The following is a 21,344-nucleotide window of genomic DNA, read 5'->3' as shown; positions in this document are numbered from 1 at the left end:
CAACGGGAACTCCAAACTCCTCAGTTTAGATCGAATATGGTCCCTGTCGAGCCCTTTGCTTATTTTAACCCCTCCCTTATCCTTTGTACACATTGTCCCTCCCCTCCCACAGAAACACCCCCTGTTATGTTTGAAATATGCCCTTGGATAGGTATGTGTTCTTACAAAGTACATGCTGCTGCTCTTGTGCCTAGATCTTAAATTTATGTAATTGTACTGGTGTAAGGATCTTCTTCTGTTTCTTTTGTTTCTGTACCCAGCACATGCTACTGCATGTACATTGAGCTCATGGGTCCTTCTTCTGAGAAGCATTACACAAGGATGCACCCAAATATTCCACAAGTGATGGCACCACGGATGTCCCCAACGCCTCATTTCACAATGGAGCTGCAGAGAACATCCTTGGACGTGGATCCTTACAGGCTGGAAAATGCTCAGGAGTACTCAGGTGGGGATTGCTGGTTGTTCAGTCTTTGCATCCTTGATGTCCTCAGTCCTGCCAGATTACTTTCCGGAACAGTTTGCAGATGTTCTTGTTGTTTTCAGAACAACCGGTTTGCATTCCCATAATGACAAAAGGATCATCATTTCTCTGATTCTCATAATCACTTGCTGTTTTCTAACTTGCATTTTGTCCCTCTGATAGGTAGAAAATGATATCTCATTGCTTCAATTTGCATTTCATTGACTACCGGTGAGTTTGAACATCTCTTCTTATGCTTGTGAGTCATTTGCACTTTCCCTTCTGTGAATTACCTGTTGACGACCTTTGCCATTTTTCTAGTTTATTTCCTAATTTTTTCACCCATGGTCTTTCTTCTTTCAAGTATAAGTATTTAATCCCCCTACAGTGCAGATTAGTGTATAGTAGGTGATAGGAATCATACTTTTTCTCCAAAAAATGAGACTATTTCCCTGACATCATCTCCTGAATAATTTGTTCTTTCCATGTTGACTTGTGGTGTCATCTTCATCTTATAGCAAATTCCCAAAGATGTATTTTTTTAACTTATTAGTGCACCATTTATTAAAAGAAATTATTAAAAGAATTTTTTATTATGGTTGATTTACACCGTTCTGTCAATTTCTGCTGTACAGCAAAATGACCCAGATATATATCTATACACTCTTTCTGTATGAGTCTACTTCTTTCTTTTTTTTTTTTAAGGGCTGTACCCATGGCATACGGACGTTCTCAGGCTAGAGTTCGAATTGAAGCTGCAAGCTGTTGGCCTATGCCACAGCCCAGCAACGTCAGATCTGAGCCATGTCTGAGACCTACACTGCAGCTTGCAGCAACGCCAAATCCTTAACCCCTTGAGCGAGGCCAGGGATCAAACTCACATCCTTGTGAATACTAGTCGGGTTCATTACTACTGAGCCATAATGGGAACTCCCAGTATGAGTCTATTTCTGAAGTCTATTCTGTTCCTCTGGTTTATATATCTATTCCCACAGCATCACCATTCTGGTTTTGTGACTATGGCATTATGTTATAGCATAAAATCTGATTGAGCTAATCCCCTCTTGTTGATCTGTTTCCAAAATAAATTCAGTTATTCCAAAGACAGTAAGTTTGTCCGATTTCTTCCCCCCAAATTCTGATGTTATTTCGGCTAGAATTACATTTAACTTATAGATTTGGGGAAAGTTGGCTTTTTTTTTTTTTTTTGCTTTTTCAGGCCAAACCAGCAGCATATGGAAATTCCGAGGCTAGGGGTCAAATCGGAGCTACAGCCACTGGCCTATGCCACAGCCACAGAAACACATGGGATCCAAGCCGTGTCTACAACCTACACCACAGCTCACGGAAACACTGAATCACTGAATCACCCACCCACTGAGCAAGGCCAGGGACTGCACCCACATCCTCATGGATCCTAGTCGGGTTCATTAACCACTGAGCCACAAAGGGAACGCCGAGATTTGGCTTTTCAAAGTAAATATAAGTGCATAAAGTGTATTTTGGCCCTGCAAGTGGCATGTGGAAGTTTCTGGGCCACAGGGACTGAACCCACACCCCACTCCCCATAAGCCATCACTTGCATCTTTTTAGCTCTTTTCTTCTGGCATTTTTTTGGCCCCACCCTCCAGCATGTGGAAGCTCCCAGGCCGAGGACTGAACCCACACCACAGCAGTGACCTGAGCCACAGCAGTGACACCAGATCCTTAACTCTCTGAACCACCAGGGAACTCCTTCCCTTCTGGTATTTCTCTCCATATCTTTAAACAGGATATTCACTCTGTCGTTTTAAAATGTTCCTATTTTGGGGAGTTCCTGTCGAGGTGCAGTGGTTAATGAAGCCGACTAGGAACCATGAGGTTGTGGGTTCGATCCCTGCCCTTGCTCAGTGGGTTAAGGATTCGATGTTGCCGTGAGCTGTGGTGTGGTTCACAGACACGGCTCGGATCCTGCATTGCTGTGGCTCTGGTGTAGGCTGGCAGCTACAGCTCCGATTTGACCCCTAGCCTGGGAACCTCCATATGCTGTAGGCTCGGCCCTAGAAAATAAATAAATAAATAAATAAATAATAAAAATAAAATAAAATGTTCCTATTTTAGATATTATCAGTTGACTTCTTACTATAGAAATAGGATTTTGTTCTATGTTACAGCAGATGTAGACTTATAAACACATCTTTCCTCACCCTCCCAATATAGTTTCATTACAATTTTTAAAAATTGATACTCAGTGCTTAATTTGTTATAACCACGTAATATCATTCACAGCTGAGTCATACGGGAATATGTCATGTTTAAATGTTTAACAATTCTGTTTTCCCTGACATTAAAACAACCTTGCTTTGTCCTCTTGGCTGGTTTTCTATGTACCTATCACATGCTCAGAATCTGCAGCATAACTCTAAAACTGCTTCTCAGCAGAGTCAAACACAGCTGTCTTGGTGATGTTGCCTCTGAAGCTTTCCATCCTCCTGCTCCAAAATAGATTAGTCACTCCTAAGATCCACTGAAAAACTGGCCTTCCTCACTTGTCACCCTTGATCTCTACTTCATGCTGGAGCCCCTGTTACATGGCCCACGGTATCCTTGCTGTGGTCCAGACGATCTTCCTGGAGCTTGCTGAGAAATTGACTTGCATGGGAGATACATTTTTGGAAAACATGCATATCCAAATATGTATTTATTATCCTTTTACATCTGAATTATGATTTGACTAGACATTTAGGTTGGAAATCAATTTTTTTTTTTGCCTTTTTGTATTTTCAGGGCTGCACCCGTGGCATATGGAGGTTCCCAGGCTAGAGGTCTAATAGGAGCTGTAGCCGCCAGCATACGCCACAGCCACAGCATCGCCAGATCAGAGCCGCATCTGCAAACTACACCACAGCGCACAGCAACGCCAGATCCTTAACCCACTGAGCGAGGCCAGGGATTGAACCCACAACCTCATGGTTCCTAGTCAGATTCGTTTCCACTGTGCCACAATGGAACTCCCAGAAATCAATTTTTCCTCAGAATTTTGAAGGCATTTATCTATTGTCATCTAGCTGCCAATATTTATGGTGATAAATTCAGGGTCATTCTGATTATCGACTTTTTTTGTGTTACCTGTTTTATTTCTTTTAAGATTTCCATTGTCCTCAGCATTCTAAAATTTAATAAAGATTAGCTTGGGTGTGGGTTTGTCCCCAGTAATAGTACCAGGCAATTGGTAGGTCCTTACCATTTGAAAACTCAACCTTTACTTATTTTAATTAAAAAAAAATTGTCTCACATTTTATCTATTTATTTTTAACTTAATTTAATTTTTTGGCCGTGCCTATGGCATACATGATTTCCCAGGTCAGGGGACGAACCTGCACCACAGCAGTGACAATGCTAGATCCTTAACCTACTGAGCCACCAGAAAACTCTGAAAACTCATCTTTTAGTTCTGGGAACTTATCTAATGCTTTAATACTTTCCTCTCAATTATTTTTCTCTCTTCTCTTATTTCCTGAAATTCCTATTATTTAGTTGTTGGACTCTCTAAACAAGCAATTTTTTTCTCTTTCCTCTGCCCTCTCCCCCTCCCGCGCTCTCTCTCCATTTTAGGAAATTCATTTAGCCTTACTTTGCAATATTTTCTGTTTAGATATTATGTAAAAGTTAATATATAAAGTTAAAGCCAATTCAAACTATATGATTGACCCAGGAGAGGGAAGAATGTTAGCTGGAAAGAAAATCATACTGTAGACTGCTCTTTGATACAGCATTTTCGTTTCTTTTTTTGTTTTGTTTTGTTTTTGTCTTTTTAGGGCCGTACTCGCGGCATATGGAGGTTCCCAGGCGAAGGGTCAAATTGGAGCAGCAGCCACTGGCTGTGCCATAGACACAGCAATGCCAGATCCAAGCCTCGTCTTCGACCTATGTTGCAGCTCACGGCAACACCAGATCGTTAACCCACTGAGCAAGGCCAGGGATGGAACATGTGTCCTCATGGATACTAGTCAGGTTGGTTTCTGCTGAGCCATGATGGGAACTCTGCACTTTCATTTCTAAGAATTGTTCCTACTGAAAATATCTAATTACTGCTATAAGAAGAAAGCGAATACAGTCTGGACAGGCAAAAACAAGAGATAGTTGCTAAAAGTTAAGTAGGAAGACAAATTGCATGAAGAGACTGTCACTCATAAAGTAGCTTCTATGTCAAACATCTCTGGCTGCAGTATTAACCACCTCTAAACTCACTGGCTTTTTTTTTTTGTTTTTTGTTTTTTGCTTTTTAGGTCCGCACCTGAGGCATATGGAACCCCCCAGGCTAGGGGTCAAACTGGAGCTGTAACTGCTGGCCTACACCACAGCCACAGCAACAAGGGATCCGAGCCACCTCTGCAACCTACATGGCGCTCGTGGCAACATCAGATCCTTAACCCACTGAGCGAGGACAGGGATCGAACCCACATCCTCATAGATCTTGGTTGGATTCATTAACCACTGAGCCATAACGGGAACTCCTAAACTTACTGGTTTGTTCATAATTCTGTGGGTCAGGAACTTGGGATTGTGTCATCTGGATGGTTCTTTGGTTGGCCTTGCCTGGAGTCAATCATCTATCTGTAGTCAACTGAGGTCTTACTAGGACTGAAAGGTCTCTGATGGACTCACTCACATATCTGGCACTTGGCCAATAGGACAGAGGCAGGCTGCTGGTGGGCATCCTCAGCTCTCTTGCATATGGCCTCTTCATTCAGCTAGCTCAGGCTTGTTCAAATCTTGGTCTCAGGGTGACAACCACAGCCAAAAGTGGGTAAGCCCTTTCGCACAAGCACTTTTCAAGTCTCTGCTTGCGTCATATTTGCTAATGTCTCATCGACGAAGACCAGATTCAAGGAGTGAAGGAATAACTCCCACTCCTTGATGGGAGCTACAAAATCACTTTGCAAAGGGACACAGTTATAAATGTGGGAAAAATTATCACAGCCATCTTTGTAAACATATGATCACTCCTGTCACTTATTCGATATGGGGTTTTGGTTGGTCGTTTGTTTCTGGTATTCAGTGTTTTAATTTAGTCAATATCATGTGCTCTGTGCTGGGACCTATGTATAAAGAGAAAATAGGACTGTCTTCTGTCCTCGGAAGAATGACATAGTGAAGCACGTAGACAATTAAATCGACATCACAATCCAGTGCAGTTGGAGTCCCAACAAAGTTTAGAGGATACTATGCAGGTACGTGGGAGGCCCCATGATTCCCACCGGGTGAAAGACATAGGAAGGCTGCTGGGAGGAAGTGACTGGTGAGAAGAGTCTTGAGACCGTCTCTACTTTGCCTTCTCAATGAGTGGAGGAGGAGGGGATGAAAGAGGGGAATGAAGTTAAAGAACTAGTAGCTTCAATCAACCTTCAACCATCTTCCTTTCACACATGAAAATGCAATGATGAAATCAAGATGGAAGCCTGAAGTCAGGCAGAACCAAAGAAACACGCTAAGGCCATTGCTCTTGGGGCTCCCCCATCTCTTATAGTCTCATCGGACTACATGCTCTATAAAAGATTCTTTGTTGGGATGACTTTCCTAGACCAAGGTTATGGGCAGGGTACCTGCTACTTACAGCTTTGGGTCTGGAACAGTCTTTGCCTTTCATTCTCAGCGATTCCACCTGTCCCATGTTCCTGGACAAAGGCACGATCAGCATCACAGCCATGATGCCCTAAAGCACAAAAGAAGAATGGGGTTGAAAAGGTAACAATGGTATAAAGTACATGTTTGGTGCTTAATAAAAGATTGTTGGAGTTCCCATCGTGGCGCAGTGGCTAACGAATCCACCTAGGAACCATGAGGTTGTGGGTTCGATCCCTGGCCTTGCTCAGTGGGTTAAGGATCCAGCGTTGCCATGAGCTGTGGTGTAGGTCGCAGATGTGGCTCAGATCCTGCGTTGCGGTGGCTCTGGCCTAGGCCGGTAGCTATAGCTCTGATTCGACCCCTAGCCTGGGAACCTCCATATGCAGTGGGTGCGGCCCTAGAAAAGGCAAAAAGACAAATAAATAAATAAATAATTGTTGAATTTTTTTAAAATGCTCAGAAGGAGGAATATATGTCTAATAGTTATCTGTGTTTACGTCTGGTCTAGTCACTGGAATTTAGGGGGAACAGGGTATTTCGTGATTTCCTATATTTGCTTCTATAATGTTTGAATATTTTACAATCAGCAGAGAGTACTGCACTCTCAGTTTAAAAGCTTGCAAAAAGCCGAAGGTCTGAATCATTTCCAAGTGATACTACTACTAATAGCAACAATAACACTCAAAGTGAATCCTCATTATGTATAACCATTGCATGAGTATTAAACATATAAATAACTGTGAGTTAGGTACAATCATTCTTCCTGTTTTATAGATGAGGAAACAGAGACTCAGCCAGGTTATATACTTTTCCCAAGATGCAGAGCTAAACGAGTGTCAGAGGAGAGTCTGACTCTGGGCTGTTCGGCTTGAGAGTCTGTTCATAAACACTGTGCTATACAAAATACAACTGTCAGCAGGGGAAAGGGACAAATATTATCTGAAGCTGGAGAGTAAGGCCCAAAGCAGCAAGTATGATTTCTTCAAAGCTTCCCATTTTATCCTTAAACTTCATTATAAGTTATTTTCTGTCTCATGATACATGAACATTTGTCTAAAAATAAAAGCATGGAGTTCCCGTTGTCGCTCAGGGAGTTAAGAACCTGACTAGTATCCACGAGGATGAGGGTTCGATCCCTGGCCTCGCTCAGTGGGTTAAGGATCCAGCGTTGCCACAAGCTGTGTGCGTAGGCCACAGATGAAGCTTGGATCCTGTGTTGCTATGACTGTTGGCACAGGCCAGAAGCTGCAGCTCTGATTCAACCCCTAGCCATATGCCATAGATGTGGCAAGAAAGAAAGAAAGGGGAAAAAAAGTAAAATAAAAGCATGCAAATTATTTCTCATAAGTCAGGTAAATGCTCCAGGAACATGTCATTTGTTTGTCCTGGGGCTTCATGTGTCCTGGACACACTACTGTTTATAGAGAGAGAACTGTTTGCTCCAGGTTGATAAACACAGTCACAATTGGTTCTCTGTGTTTCTGACACTCTCTGGAGATCAACTAAGGCAGAATGTTTTCCTAAGATCCTGGGAGAGATCAAACATCAGTTAACTCTGGTCTCTACCCAGTTCAGGGGATAAATTCTTCTTCTATGGGCCTGTCTGGTGACAGCTGACAGACTGGTGGACCTGCTGGCCCGGGTGTGACATTCCTCAAGCTGGCCCCCAGCTGTCTCAGATATGGTCAACTCCTCCTCACAACACACAGCTCACTTTCTAGGAATTTACACACAATGACGGCTGCAATGATGCAGTGCAATCCAACACTTGGTTGTTAAATGATTACTAAGAGCAAAAGTTCATCCACAAAAAAAAAAAAAAAAAAAAAAAGGAATTACATACTGGTAATTGTTGCAAAACATTCTGAAAGTAGTTAAAGCTACCAAATTATACACTTAAAAATAGTTAAAATGGCTGTTTTTTTTTGGGGGGGATGGCCACACCTGTGGCATATGAAGGTTCCCAGGCTAGGGGCAGAATCTGAGCTGTAGCTGCCAGCCTACACCACAGCCACAGCAAGGTCAGATCTGATCTGAGCCTTGTCTGTGACCTACACTGCAGCTCACAGCAACCCCAGATGCTTAACCCACTGAGCAAGGCCAGGGATAGAATCTGAGTCCTCATGGATGCTAGTCAGATTCGTTTCCACTGAGCCATGACAGGAACTCCTAAAATGGTCAACTTTATGTTATACATTTTACCACAACAGTAAAATAGTTTTAAAAAAAGAAAAGAAAAAGAAAAAGCACCAAAATTTATCCACAAGAATAAAATAGTAAAAACAGCAACAACAACAAAATCTATCCACAAGTTTGGTCCCAGCCTCAAGGATATTCTGGGGTTGGGGGGTGGAAACTATGTTCCAGGCAGATGAAATACCAGCCATGGGAGAGCAAATTTAATCCTATAACCCCTCACTGAAACCCCTTCAATGGCTCCCTATTAATCTGGGGATAAAGACCAAAAGCCTTAATAGGCTTTATGAGGTTCTATGTGGTCATCTTTCTGATCTCAATTTGTGCCACTTCCCTCCTTGCTTTTTCTATCCCAGCCACCCTGACCTCCCTTCTCTTTCTTTCAATGTATCAAGTTCCTCTCCACTTCAGGACCCTTTGCATGAGATTTTTCCCTCTGCTTGAAAACATTTCCCATTCTACTTTCTTCCTGGCTGATTCAGTCCAAGCATCTCTTTCTCAAAGAAGGTCCCCAGTATGGGTCAGATTCTATGTTACATATGCTTATGGAACTATATATCTTCCTGTTATAGCTGTAAATCACAGAAAATCTCCAAATAACAGTGACTTAAAATCAAAGCTTATTTCTCTCTTATGTTCTGACATTCTGGGCTCTATGGTGCCTAAGACACAGGCTTCTTTTATTTTGTTGTTCCACTACATGTGGCTTTCATTCTCAAGGTTATCTCATAGCCCAAAACAGTAGCTGGGGCTCCAGCCATTTCGTCCACATTCCCTCAAGTGGAAAGGAGGAAAGGGGAAAAAGGTAAGCCCTTGACCAAAAAAAAGAAGCAGACTCCCTCCCCCATGCCACCAAATACCTCACATGGTGGGAAGGGGTGAGGTATCTCTCTGGAGTCTTTTTGTTTGTTTGGTTTTGGCTGCACCTGTTCTTGGGCTAGGGGTCAAACCCATGCCGCAGCAGTAACTAGAGCCATAACAGTGACAATGCCAGATCCCCAACCCACTGAGCCGCCAGGGAACTCTACCTCTGGAGTGTATTCTTATCAGAGCACTAGTTTCATTCATGAGAGATTCACCCTCATGACCCAGTCATGTCCCAAAGGCCCCACTCCTAATACCATCACATTGGGGGTTAGAATTTAACATATGAACTTTGAAGGGACACAAACCTTCGGATCATAGCAGGGACCTTGGTGCCATCTGGATGGACTTAAAAGCTATTATACTTCTTGGCAAGAGATAATAAAAATATAGATAACATTTATTGAGTGTATACTGGACATTGTCACCTAATCCTCAAAATTGTCCTGGAAGGGAGGTTTCTGTGTTAATTCTGTTTGTTTAGAGGGGGAAGCTGTGACTTAGAGAGGCTAATGGTTTGCTCAAGGTCACACGGCTGGGAAGAAGCAGAGGGACGACTTGAACGAGGCTCTGGATCTGATGTCAGTGCCATTAACTACCCCTTAAGACTGTTTCAGGACTAAGCTGCAAGTAGTAAATCCCATCTCCCCTCGTCCTTCCTACCGGTTGCAGGCTAGCTCAGCATCCCCCAGTGCAGCCTCAGCATCTCTGGCTAGTTCAGCCTCATTCAACACAGTCTTTCATTATAACTAAACCACTGCCATATGGAGAAAGACTAGGAGCGGAGAGGGGGCAAAAAATCAGAGTTCCCATCCACTGGATGGCTATTCATAAACAAAAGAAAGAAAATCAGAAATAACACATGTTGGATGGGTGAGGAAAAATTTGGACCCTTGAGTTATCACTGGTAGGAGTGTAACATGAGGTACCTGCTATGGAAAATGGTATGGCAATTCCTCAAGAAATTAAACATGGAATTACCATATGATCCAGCAATTCCACTCCTGGATATATGCTCAAAAAAAGTGAAAGTGGAACTGGAAGAGAAATTTGTACACCTGTGTTCATAGCAGCACTATTCACAACAGCCAAAAGGTAGAAGCAACACAAAGGTTTGTTGACAGATAAACTGAATGTGGTATATATGCACATTGGAATATTATTCAACCTTAAAAAGGAAGGAAATTCTGTAATATGCTACAAAATGGATAAACATCGAGGACATTATGCTAAATGAAAGAAGCCAGTCATAAAAGGACAAATATTGTATGATTCCACTAATATAAGCTTCCTAGAATAGTCATAGTCATAGAGTCAGAAAGTAGAATGATGGTTGCCAGGGGCAGGGGGAGTAGAGAAGGGAGTTCATGCTTAATGGGGACAGTTTCAATTGGGGAAGATGAAGAAGTTCTGAAGCTGGACAGTGATGAGAGTGGCACGAAGCTATGGATGTACTTTATGCCATGGAACTGCACACTTAAAAATGATTAAAATGGGAGCTCCCGTTGTGGCATAGCAGGTTAAGAACCAGACTAGTATCCATGAGGAAGCAGGTTCAATCCCTGGCCTTGCTCAGTGTGTTAAGGACCCAGCATTACTGCAAGGTGCAGCATAGGTCACAGATGCAGCTCGGATGATCCCAAGTTGCCGTGGCTGTGCCGTAAGCCAACAGCTGCAGCTCCGATTTGATCCCTAGCCTGGGAACTTCCATATGCTGCAAGCGTGGCTATAAAAAAGAAAAAAAAAAACATTAAAATGGTAAACTTTATGTTATGAATATTCTCTCCCTCTCCCTCTCCCTGTCTCTCTCTCTGTCACACACACACACACAGCAATGTTTCCCAGGAGAACTCCTGAGCTGCTGGGCTTCTAGAGGCAAGAAAGTAGAGAAGTAAGAAGGGGAGGATAACTTTGCCCAGGCAGCCGGTCCTGTCTTCCTTAGATGGTCTGCATCCAGTGGGGTGGGGAGAAGAGCCAGGTCCTGGTTCCTGGGTTCTTCGGCAGACAGCTGGAGGGAACACGAGGTCCTGTCTGTCTTCCTGAAGCTCTTCTACCTCCGGCTGCAGCTGGCTCACCACTGGGCCCCAGTGGGACAGGCAGGGTCAAAGCAATTAATTGACTGAAACACACCCTGGGCTCTTTCCCTCCCTACTCTCCTGGCGCTGTCCTCTGGCCTTAGGGCTCCTCCTGAGGGTGACTGCCCCGCTGCTGCCTCGGTCATTCTATTTTTTGTGGAAAATGCCTTTGCCATGGGGCTGCCTGAGGAAGATGAGGCAAGATGAAGACGAGGAAGAGCTGCAGGGATGGGGGCGGAGGGGGAGCCCTCCCCGCCCTCTTAGTCATTCGGCCCGCATGGGCGAGGTGTCCCATCCTGGTCACCATGCCTGACAAAAATGTGGCCCAACCAGGATGAGAGCAGGAAAAGGGATCCACTTGACATCACTGGGAGGAGAGAAAGCCAAGGGAGTGTCACACCTGCTTTCTGGGCATTGAAGGGAATTTTTTTTAATGCCATTAACATTTTTGTCTTGGATAAAATCATATAGGTACAGAGCTAAAAATCCAAAAAGTCAAAGAGAAGAAAAAGGCCTAATGGAAAAACAGCAGCTCTCCACTCCCACACTCATAGCTCCTCAGATTCAACAACTTTTAACTAATTTTAAGCTGTTTCTTCTAGTATTTACCCCCCTATATCTAATAACAAGTTTGTACCGGTATTTCTGGAAATTTCATTTGCTGATTATCACCCATGGGCTTCCTATTATGGATGTGGAGGATTTAATTCTCACTTCACCTTTCCCATGCCCTTCTCAATGTCTTTTAACCCAGTCTTGGGGAGTTCCCCGGTGGCTCAGTGGGTTAAGGACCTGTCATTGTCACTGTTACGGCCCTGGAATTTTGCATGCTGTGGGCACAGCCGAAAAATAAAAAAATAAAAAATAAAATAAAGACCCAATCTTGGTTAAAGCTGTACCTCATGTCTTGATCATTATTACTTTAAATTTCACTCCCCGACCTCCCACTTCTTGCAGCCCCTCTTCCCACCTAGACTGGTTGCTCTCTGAGCCTCTCTGAGGCTCCCTTCCTGAAGCTTTCCTTTGCTGATCTCCTGGGAATTCCAAAGAGAATAGTTTTATAACTATTTTTAAATGACTTCAAAAGGCCTACTTGTTCATTGTAGAAACTTTTTCTGTTTCTTTTTAGGGCCTCACCTGCAGCACATGGAAGTTCCCAAGCTAGGGGTCAAATTAGAGCTGCAGCCTACGCCGAAGCTTGCAGCAATGCCAGAACCTTCACCCACTGAGCAAGGAGGCCAGGGATCGAACCTGCATCTTCATGGATACTCATTGAGTTCTTAACCTGCTACGCCACAAAGAAAATGCCGTAGTAACATTTTTTAAATGCACAAGAAAGAAAATGACAATACATTCTTCTTCTACCCAGCCATAACCATTAACATCTTGGTATATATGTTTCCAATCTTTTTTATATTTATCAATATACATCAAGGAGGGGAAAGTGTTATCTAAAAAAACAAAACCCACAACTGTTGCATTTCTACCCCTGGGAGAGTAGCATGATTCTCATCTGAGTGATAATTCTTCCACGGAGGAAAACAGCTTGTTAGACCCCATGAATCTATGAATATCAAACATGCCACTTTTCCTGGCCCTACCAGAGCATGGTTAAAAAAAAGAAAGGGAGAAACTGTTTTAAAAAAAAAAAATAAAGAGAGCAACTTAATGCTCTGCCAGGAGGAAGTGGTAGGGATTAAGAGGTCGAAAAATTAACACTTAAAAAATTGAGTCACTGAGGAGTTCTCTTGTGGCACAGTGGGTTAAGGATCCAGCATTGCCACTTCAGCAGCTTGGGTCGCTGATGTTGCACAGGTTTAATCCCTGGCCCAGGGAACTTCCACTTGCTGTGGGTGCGGCTGGAAAGAAAAAAAATAATTAAGGCATTGAAAAAACTGACAATCTGAGAGAGGAAAAGAATTTAGAGCCACATCGTCCAATACGGTAGGCCCTAGTCACCCAAGGCTGTTTAAATTTAATAAAATTAAAAATTCAATGCCTCATTTGCACTGGCCACATTTCAAGTACTCAGCAGACACATATGGCTAGTGGCTACCCTATTGGACAGCACAGAATAGTACATTTCCATCATCACAGAAAACTGCTGGATTGCACCAGTTTCTAACAAAGATCAAAAACTTGTAATACATGTTCCTGGCATATGTGATGATTAAGAGGGTAGTCTAGAGCCAGATGCTTGAGTTCAAATCCTGCTCTGCCACCTATTATCTGTATGACTTTGGACAACTTAATGGCTGTGCTTCAGTTTCCTCCTCTGTAAAGTGAAGATAATAATAGTAAGTACCCAAGCAGTTGTTATAAAGACCAAATAATTAATACCAGTAAGGTACTTAGGAAAGTACCTGACATGCAGTAAATACCTAATAAATACTTCGATTTGCTTGTTAGTTACTAACAAATGAAGTTGAGGATTTCTAAGTAAAAATCTAGGGTTTTGGCCTTTTTTTTTTTTTTTTTTTTTTTTTTTTGAATGCCTGGCAACCCTGGCTTGAATTCCTGCAATGCTACAAATGGCTGGAATGGAGTAGCAGTTGCCCAGTTAGGATGGAGCGTAAATCTCTAGTGCTCACGTGTGCTTTGGGGGCATGTTTTGCATCAGCCCCACTCAGAGCAGGCATCCTCCTCTTATAAAGACACAGGGTAGGCTAGTGAGCGGTCCTGGAGGAGGTGGCAAATGCATGGGCATCAAGAAATGTCTTAAGGAGGGAGAATGCAAGGCGCTATCTGGGACACTGATATGTAATGTTCGATTTGGAACTGTAGCCCAGAATGCAGAGTGTGGTGATTCTGAGCCTCACATCTTCGGTAAAAATCTGCTGCATACAGAGTTTGAGGACAGTGACACAGTATTTTTGGTAAAATGAAGGAATGAGATGATCTGGCCAGGAATACAGATGGTAGAGAAAACAGAATGAAGACAGAATTTTGCAAGTGCCCAGAAGAATGATGAGCCCCTTGAAAAATCCTAGGAGCTTTTTTGAGGGTGGTCACCAGAGGATGGTGGCATAGAGAGGGTATAGAGGCTAGAGTCATTGTATTTGAATAATGGGGAATGCATGACTCTCTAAGGCTGGAAGTAGTGGCAATCTCTCAAGGCAGACATCTGGATTATAGACTCAGGCACATGAAAGAGAGAGAGAGAGAGCACAGACTCAGACTACAGTATGACAACTCTGCAGTTTCCTTTTATCTCTTACTGTATCATGAACCATGTCATTATTCTTTTTTTTTTTTTTTTTTTTGTCTTTTAAGGGCCATACCTGTGGCATATGAAGGTTCCCAGGTTAGGCTTTAAATCGCAGCTAGCCACTGCCCTATGCTACAGTCATGCCAGATCCGCACCGAGTCTGCAACCTCATGGCAATGCCAGATTCTTAACCCACTGAGCAAGGCCAGGGATCGAACCTGTGTCCTCGTGGATACTAGCATATTCGTTTCTGCTAAGCCACAGTGGGAACTCCACGTCAGTATTCTTTTACATCGGTAATTCTCAAGAGGGGAAGAGGTCATTATCAGAATCAAATAATACAGGTGATTCTTCAAGCCACACAGGTCTATCAGAGATCAGGTGAGGAAACACAATCACTTACAGTGTTTAAATCAGAGTGGATTCAGTACAAAAATTAGCGATAACCAAATATCTGGATGGGTGGAAGGAGCAGGCTCAAGGGAAGCCATTCCCCTGTCACCCTCAAGAAGGGTCAATTCTAGGACGTACTTCTCCAGCTACAATCCAGGTACCAGAAAGCTGGGATCACCAGGCTGTTGCCACCTGGACACTGGAATGTGGGATTTTGCCATTGTTGCCTCCACAATTTCCTCTCAACATCCTTGAACCTAAAGATTGGACCTTGGTATCTCATGGCTTTGTTTGCCAGAAGCAAACAGCCCAAAGCAATAAGAATATGGCATGACCTACACCTCACTTCCATTTTCTTTTTCTTCTTCTATTTTTTTTTCCTTTTTAGGGCCACACTCGAGGCATATGGAAGTTCCCGGGCTAGGGGTCGAATCAAAGCTGCAGCCACTGGCCTATGCCAAAGACACAGCAATGCAGGATCCAAGCTGCATCTGCAACCTACACCGCAGCTTGTGGCAACTCCCAGTTCCATTTTTCAAATCTTACAGAAATGCATGTAAGTGACAGGACCTACTGTGTACCCAGAATCCTAGTTGGGTGCAACCTAAAAGGTAAGTATAGCTTTATCTTTTCAGCCTCTGCAGTAGAGGAAGGACCACTGGAGTAAATGCGGAGGGCCCATTAACTGCATCCAGCACAGAGATTCTAGTAAGCCACCTCTAGGAAATCATTGTCGTCTCTGCTATAAACAGAGCTACCTATTTTTGCCCTCCCTGCTACCATGTCCCCTTCTTTTTTTCTTTCTTGCCACAGGGTGCACCAGCTTGATGTGGGATCTCAGTTCCCAGATAAGCGACCAAAAACATGAATCCTAACCACTAGACCCCCAGGGAGCTCCCCCACCACCCCTTCTAATAATAGTCCCCGATTTTCCTTTGGAGAACCACCTCTCCCACTTGCAATCCATGTGGTTGGGTGAGGCTGATTGCATGACTAGCCCTGGGGGACTAGTGTCCTTCAGCTCTTGCTCAGCAAGTAATCCCTCAGAAAATATGTAAAGGGATGTGATATCATATCCCTGGAGACTTCGGAAAGAGAAAGAACAGCGATTTATCTTGTACTGTTGAGATATTAAATAGCCTAGCAGCTGGGGGCAGAATACGGACTCATTGTCACTTTCTGCTCTACAATTTAGCCATTGTCTGGCCTGAGTGACATCAATGAGCAAATCATTCCCAGGTATCTTTCAGAATTTCAAAGTATCTACAAGGAAGACTAGCCTGATTGCAAATATTCTGCCCTTTAGTTAAATAAAGCATTAGATCACAATCTCAATAATATTTGGAAAATGTTATCCACATAATACCTTTAGACTCAGCCCAACCTTCCCCCAACACACACACACACACACACACACACACACACACTCTAGCTCTACCTCTCACTCCCCCCCCCTTTCTTTTCTTTTCTTTCTTTTTTCTTTTAAGGGCCAAACCTGCAGCATATGGAAGTTTCTGGGCTAGGGGTCGAATCAGAGCTGCAGGTGCCAGCCTATACCACAGCCACGGCAACATAGATCAGAGCTGCATCTGTAACCCACACTGCAGCTTGGAGCAATGCTGGATCCTTAACCCACCGAGCTAGGCCATGGATCGAACCTGCATCCTCATGGTTACTAGTCGGGTTCCTAAAACACTGGGCCACAAAGAGAACTCCCTTACTTCCTCTTACTTCATTCTTCCTGAGTTGGGATCTGCATTCTTCAGCACCAATATCTACCAACAAATTAAGAGGATTAATTCCAGGAATTAAACACAAGAACACAAAACTAAAAGAAGGAGGAAAGAGGGAGAGGAGAGTTATCTGTTTAAGAAGTTCTGGTGACTACGGTACCTAGGAATTCAAACCTGCTTTCCATGTCTGCCTGAGAGCCTAGGCAGTGTAACATGGAAACAGCTGTGAATGAAGGACTGGCTGCAAACCTGCACACTTAAGGGACCCTAGGTCATCTCTTTGGGCCTCTGATTCTCATTTTTAAATGAACAGGTTGGATTCATTTATTTTCTAGTTTTTTGTTTGTTCGTTTTGTCTTTTTAGGGAGCAACCTCGGCATATGGAGGTTCCCAGGCTAGGGGTTGAATCAGAGCTTCAGCTATCGACCTACGCCACAGCCACAGCAACACCAGATTCAAGCTGAGTCTGGGACCCACACCACAACTCCTGGCAACGCCAGATCCTTAACCCACTGAGTGAGACCAGGGATTGAACCTGCGTCCTCGTGGATGCTAGTCAGATTCATTTTCCACTGAGCCACGATGGGAATTCCCATTTATTTTTCTAGTTTTGATGGCTTATAGTCACATATTGAGTCAGTGTCGATTTGAGTGTAAGGTAACAAAAGGCATGAAAGTTTGCTTTGGAAATACCCCATTTGTGAAGATGACAAACAGTAATACAGTAAAGCAAGAGCTCTGAGTTAGGAGTCAGGAGACCTGGACTTTTCTATTTGCTGCATCATAAAATTGCTATCACTTGGCAAGTCACTGAGCTTCTCTGTTCTATAGAGGGAGAGGCTTGGAGCAAATGATTTCTAATGGCCTTTCCAGTTCTGAGGTCCTATATGAGACCACCATCCAAAGTCACCAAGAAGGTATCAATCAGCATTTATCCCTAATGTTTCACTGGGAATAAATCAGAAGGGAGAGTGAATCTCTCAGCGAGGGAAGGGGCTGCACCTGAGAGGTTTGATGGCCTCCTGCATTCAAGGGAGTCTTCCCTGTGGTTTGTCCCTGCCTGGACTTCTAATGTCCAGATTTAAGATCAGATCAGGCACATCTGAGTTCCAAAGCCAGCTAAACGAGCAGGACCTTGAGTTCTGCTGAGTCCTCCCATGGCTAGAGTCCAAGGGTTGAAGACTAGACTTCCCCAGCCGCTTATCAGGGCCCATTAATGGCCCAGCCCACATGACTACTTGGCAGTGAACTTTGGTTGATCCATTAGGTGTCCCAGAAGTGCCACTTTGGCTGGCACCCTCGTCTATGTCAGGCCCCACACCAGAGGGGACTTGTGACCTCTGAGGCTGGCTGCAGTGAAGGTCAGTAAAGGGCAACTGTCCTTGGTGATTTTCCAAGCTGAGCCACCTGAGCAAGGAATCGCAGAACAAAAAACATGGAGGAAGGAAGCCTGGTGAGAAGAGAATGGGCGCTTGTGGGAGGAAGGAGAGGCAATGAGGGAGAAAGAACAAGGGTGGGGAATTCTGGACTTAGCTGCAGAGGAAGAGCAGGGTTTGAGCTGAGTGAAGTGAAAAGAAATATGAAGTGCAAGAGGTCTATTACAGTGCAGGTAGATCTTTATGTAAATAACAGATTAAAATGTATAAAATAACATTTCAAGAAGCCTCATTACATATGCTACCTACCATTGTTTGTTTCCCCAGGGTTCTTTTATTTATTCATTCATTTATTGATTGATTTATTTAGCCTTGGCATGCAGCTCCATGCGGAATCTCAGTTCTCAGACTAGGGACAGAACCTGGGCCACAGCAGTAAAAATACCGAGTCCCGACCATTAGGGAACTTCCTCTCTTAATTTTAAAAGCAATGAAATTTAAAGTAAAAAATATGGAAAAGAATAACCAAATAACCCGAAAAAGAGGATGATTCTACCACCTAGTGATTACCACTACTAATATGCTGGTGTATTTCCTTTTGGTCTTTTATTTTACATGTATGTACACAATGTAATTTTTTTTTTTTTTTGTCTTTTTGTCCTTTTTAGGGCCGTGCCAGCATGGCATACGGAGGTTCCCAAGCTAGGGGTCTAATTGGAGCTGTAGCTGCTGGCCTACACCACAGCCACAACCACATCAGATCCGAGCCGCATCTGCTACCTACACCACAGCTCATGGCAACGCCGGATCCTTAACCCACTGAGCGAGGCCAGGGATGGAACCCACAACCTCATGGTTCGTAGTCGGATTCATTAACCACTGAGTCACAACAGGAACTCCCACAGTATAATTTTTAAAGGGCTGGAGTGTCCTGTTGTGGTGTAGGCTGGCGGCTACAACTCCAACTAGACCCCTAGCCCAGGAACCTCCATAATCTGCAGGTGCGGCCCTCAAAAGACAAAAAGACCAAAAAAAGAAAAAATTTTTTAAGGGCCAATACTATGTATAAGCTTTTTTCTCATCTGAATTTTTTCACTAAGCACTGTATCATGCATATTTTTTCTTCTCAGTCAATACTGATTCTTGTCATCATTTTTAATGACTACATGATGTTTGATCATACAGATGTGCTATTTTTTAACAACCTTTTATCATTAGATATTTAAATCATGTCTCTTTTCGACTATTAAACACATGCTTCTCTGAACCTCCTGGCACATACATCCTTGCATATCTGTCCAATTATTTCCTTCAGATAAATGCCCCAAAGTGGAGGCGCTAGGTCGACGTGTGCTGTACGTATTGACATGTTGTCAAATTCCCCTGCGAAAGAGCATGCCAATTTATTCTCTACCCCCAGGGTCCTGATACTTGATCACCTTTGAGTTAACAGCGTTGGCACTTTATCGTATTAAGACCATGGCTACTTTAACATCAGAATTACACAAGTTTTATCCTTTGACCCAGTAATTCCACTTCTGGGAAAAATGTTTAGAGAAAATATCTAGGAGTTCCTGTTGTGGCGCAGCAGAAACAAATCCCACTAGGAACCATGAGGTTTCAGGTTCGATCCCTGGCCTCGCTCAGTGGGTTAGGGATCTGGCGTTGCCAGGAGCTGTGGTGTAGGCGGCAGACGTGGTGCAGATCTGGTGTTGCTGTGGGGTAGCCTGGCAGCTGTAACTTTGATTCGAGCCCTAACCTGGGAACCTCCATCTGCAGTAAAAGAAAAGATCTAAATCACATACACGTAAAGGGTTTAGGTAGATAGATAGATATGTGAATGACAGATCCGGGTAGGAGCAGGGACCGTCTGAGTAAACCAGTCGCTTTGGAGCATCGTCCCTGTCCCTGTGGACTGGAAAGGGTAAAATTAAATATGTTAAAGACTTTTCCCCATTTTTTTTTTCTTTTTTTTCTTTTTATGGCTGACCCCTGGGCATATGGAAGGCTAGGGGTCAAATTGGAGCTGCAGCTGCTGGCTCACGCCACAGCCACAACAATGCAGGATCTAAGCCACATGTGCAACCAAATTCCACAGCTTGTGGCAACAATGGATTTTTGTTTTGTTTTGTTTTGTCTTTTTGCCATTTCTTGGGCCGCTCCCGCAGCATATGGAGGTTCCCAGGCTAGGGGTCCAATAGGAGCTGTAGCCACCGGCCTACACCACAGCCACAGCAACACAGGATCCGAGCTGAGTCTTCGACCTACACCACAGCTCACAGCAACGCCGGATCCTTAACCCACCGAGCAAGACCAGGGATCGAACCCGCAACCTCATGGTTCCTAGTCAGATTTGTTAACCTCTGAGCCACGACAGGAACTCCGCAACAATGGATTCTTAACCCACTGAGCGAAGCCAGGGATCAGACCCAAATACTTATAGAGACAATGTCGGGTTCTTAACCTGCGGAGCCACAATGGGAATGCCTCCCATCTTTGCTCACTGAGGGAGGAAGGGCAGACCATTACTCCTGTGGCTTGGACGGTGCCACCATTGTTCCACCTGTTTATACCACTCTACCCTCAGCCCCAAAACCTCCTCTCGTCTTCCTTGATGACATCAGGCCTTGGCTCATACACACCTGCCCCACCCTGTCCGCCAAAGGTCCCCAGTGACATGTGCCCAAGTATTTTTGCAGCATTACAATGAGGCAAGATAATTTGAGATGATAACTGGTGTGTTCTTTCCCTTTCTCGAAATCCCTTTTAGGCCAAGACCACCATCCCTCTGGAGTTGTAAGACTTGAGGCCACATGGAAAGAAGAGTCAGGGAGTTCCTGTTGTGGCTCAGAGGAAATGAATCTGACTAGTGTCCATGAGGATGCAGGTTCAATCCCTTGCTCAGTGGGTTAAGGATCTGGCATTGGTGTGAGCTGTGGTGTAGGTCACAGACATCGCTCAGATCTGGCATTGCTGTGGCTGTGGCATAGGCCAGTGGCTACAGCTCTGATTCGACCCCTAGCCTGGGAATCTCCATAGGTTGCTGGTGCAGCCCTAAAAAGACAAAGAAAGAGAGAGGGAGAGAAAGAAGGAAAGAAAGAAAAGAAAAGAAAGAAAGAAAAAGAAAGAAAGAGTGAGTCAACAAAATGTCAGCTTTTTAACTTAAATGTAAGACTGAAAGATGTAGGAAGAGACATGTCAAAACTATAGTCAAAAACAACCTTCCCCACCTCCACACCAGAGAAAATTTAACTTTATTAGACAGAGAAGATAGGTGGAGAGTTTGAAAAAGAAACAAAACAGCAGAACTGTGCTCCTGGCCCCACCTAAAGTTCAACCCCATTTATTGATTCCTAGGCAAGGCCGAGGCAGGCAACAAACAAGCCTTATAGGCAAATCTCCCACCACTATGGTGCAGATACTAAGGAG

General features: G+C 43.8%; 1 protein-coding gene across 1 annotated transcript in view; it reads right to left on the bottom strand.

Moving 5' to 3' along the window:
- Nucleotides 1–21,344, bottom strand: part of PAFAH1B1 (platelet activating factor acetylhydrolase 1b regulatory subunit 1) — a 168,508-nt gene that overhangs the window by 114,882 nt on the left and 32,282 nt on the right. Inside the window, exon 3 of the mRNA XM_005657017.3 lies at nt 6,060–6,158. The gene's annotated coding sequence lies outside the window, so the exon portion shown is untranslated. The remainder of the gene's footprint in view (nt 1–6,059; nt 6,159–21,344) is intronic.

The sequence above is a fragment of the Sus scrofa genome, chromosome 12 (genome assembly GCF_000003025.6).
Source record: "Sus scrofa isolate TJ Tabasco breed Duroc chromosome 12, Sscrofa11.1, whole genome shotgun sequence".
NCBI classification, from domain to species: Eukaryota; Metazoa; Chordata; class Mammalia; order Artiodactyla; family Suidae; genus Sus; species Sus scrofa.
The sequence above is the reverse complement of the archived record's forward strand: the minus strand, read 5'-3'. Positions and strand labels throughout refer to the sequence as shown.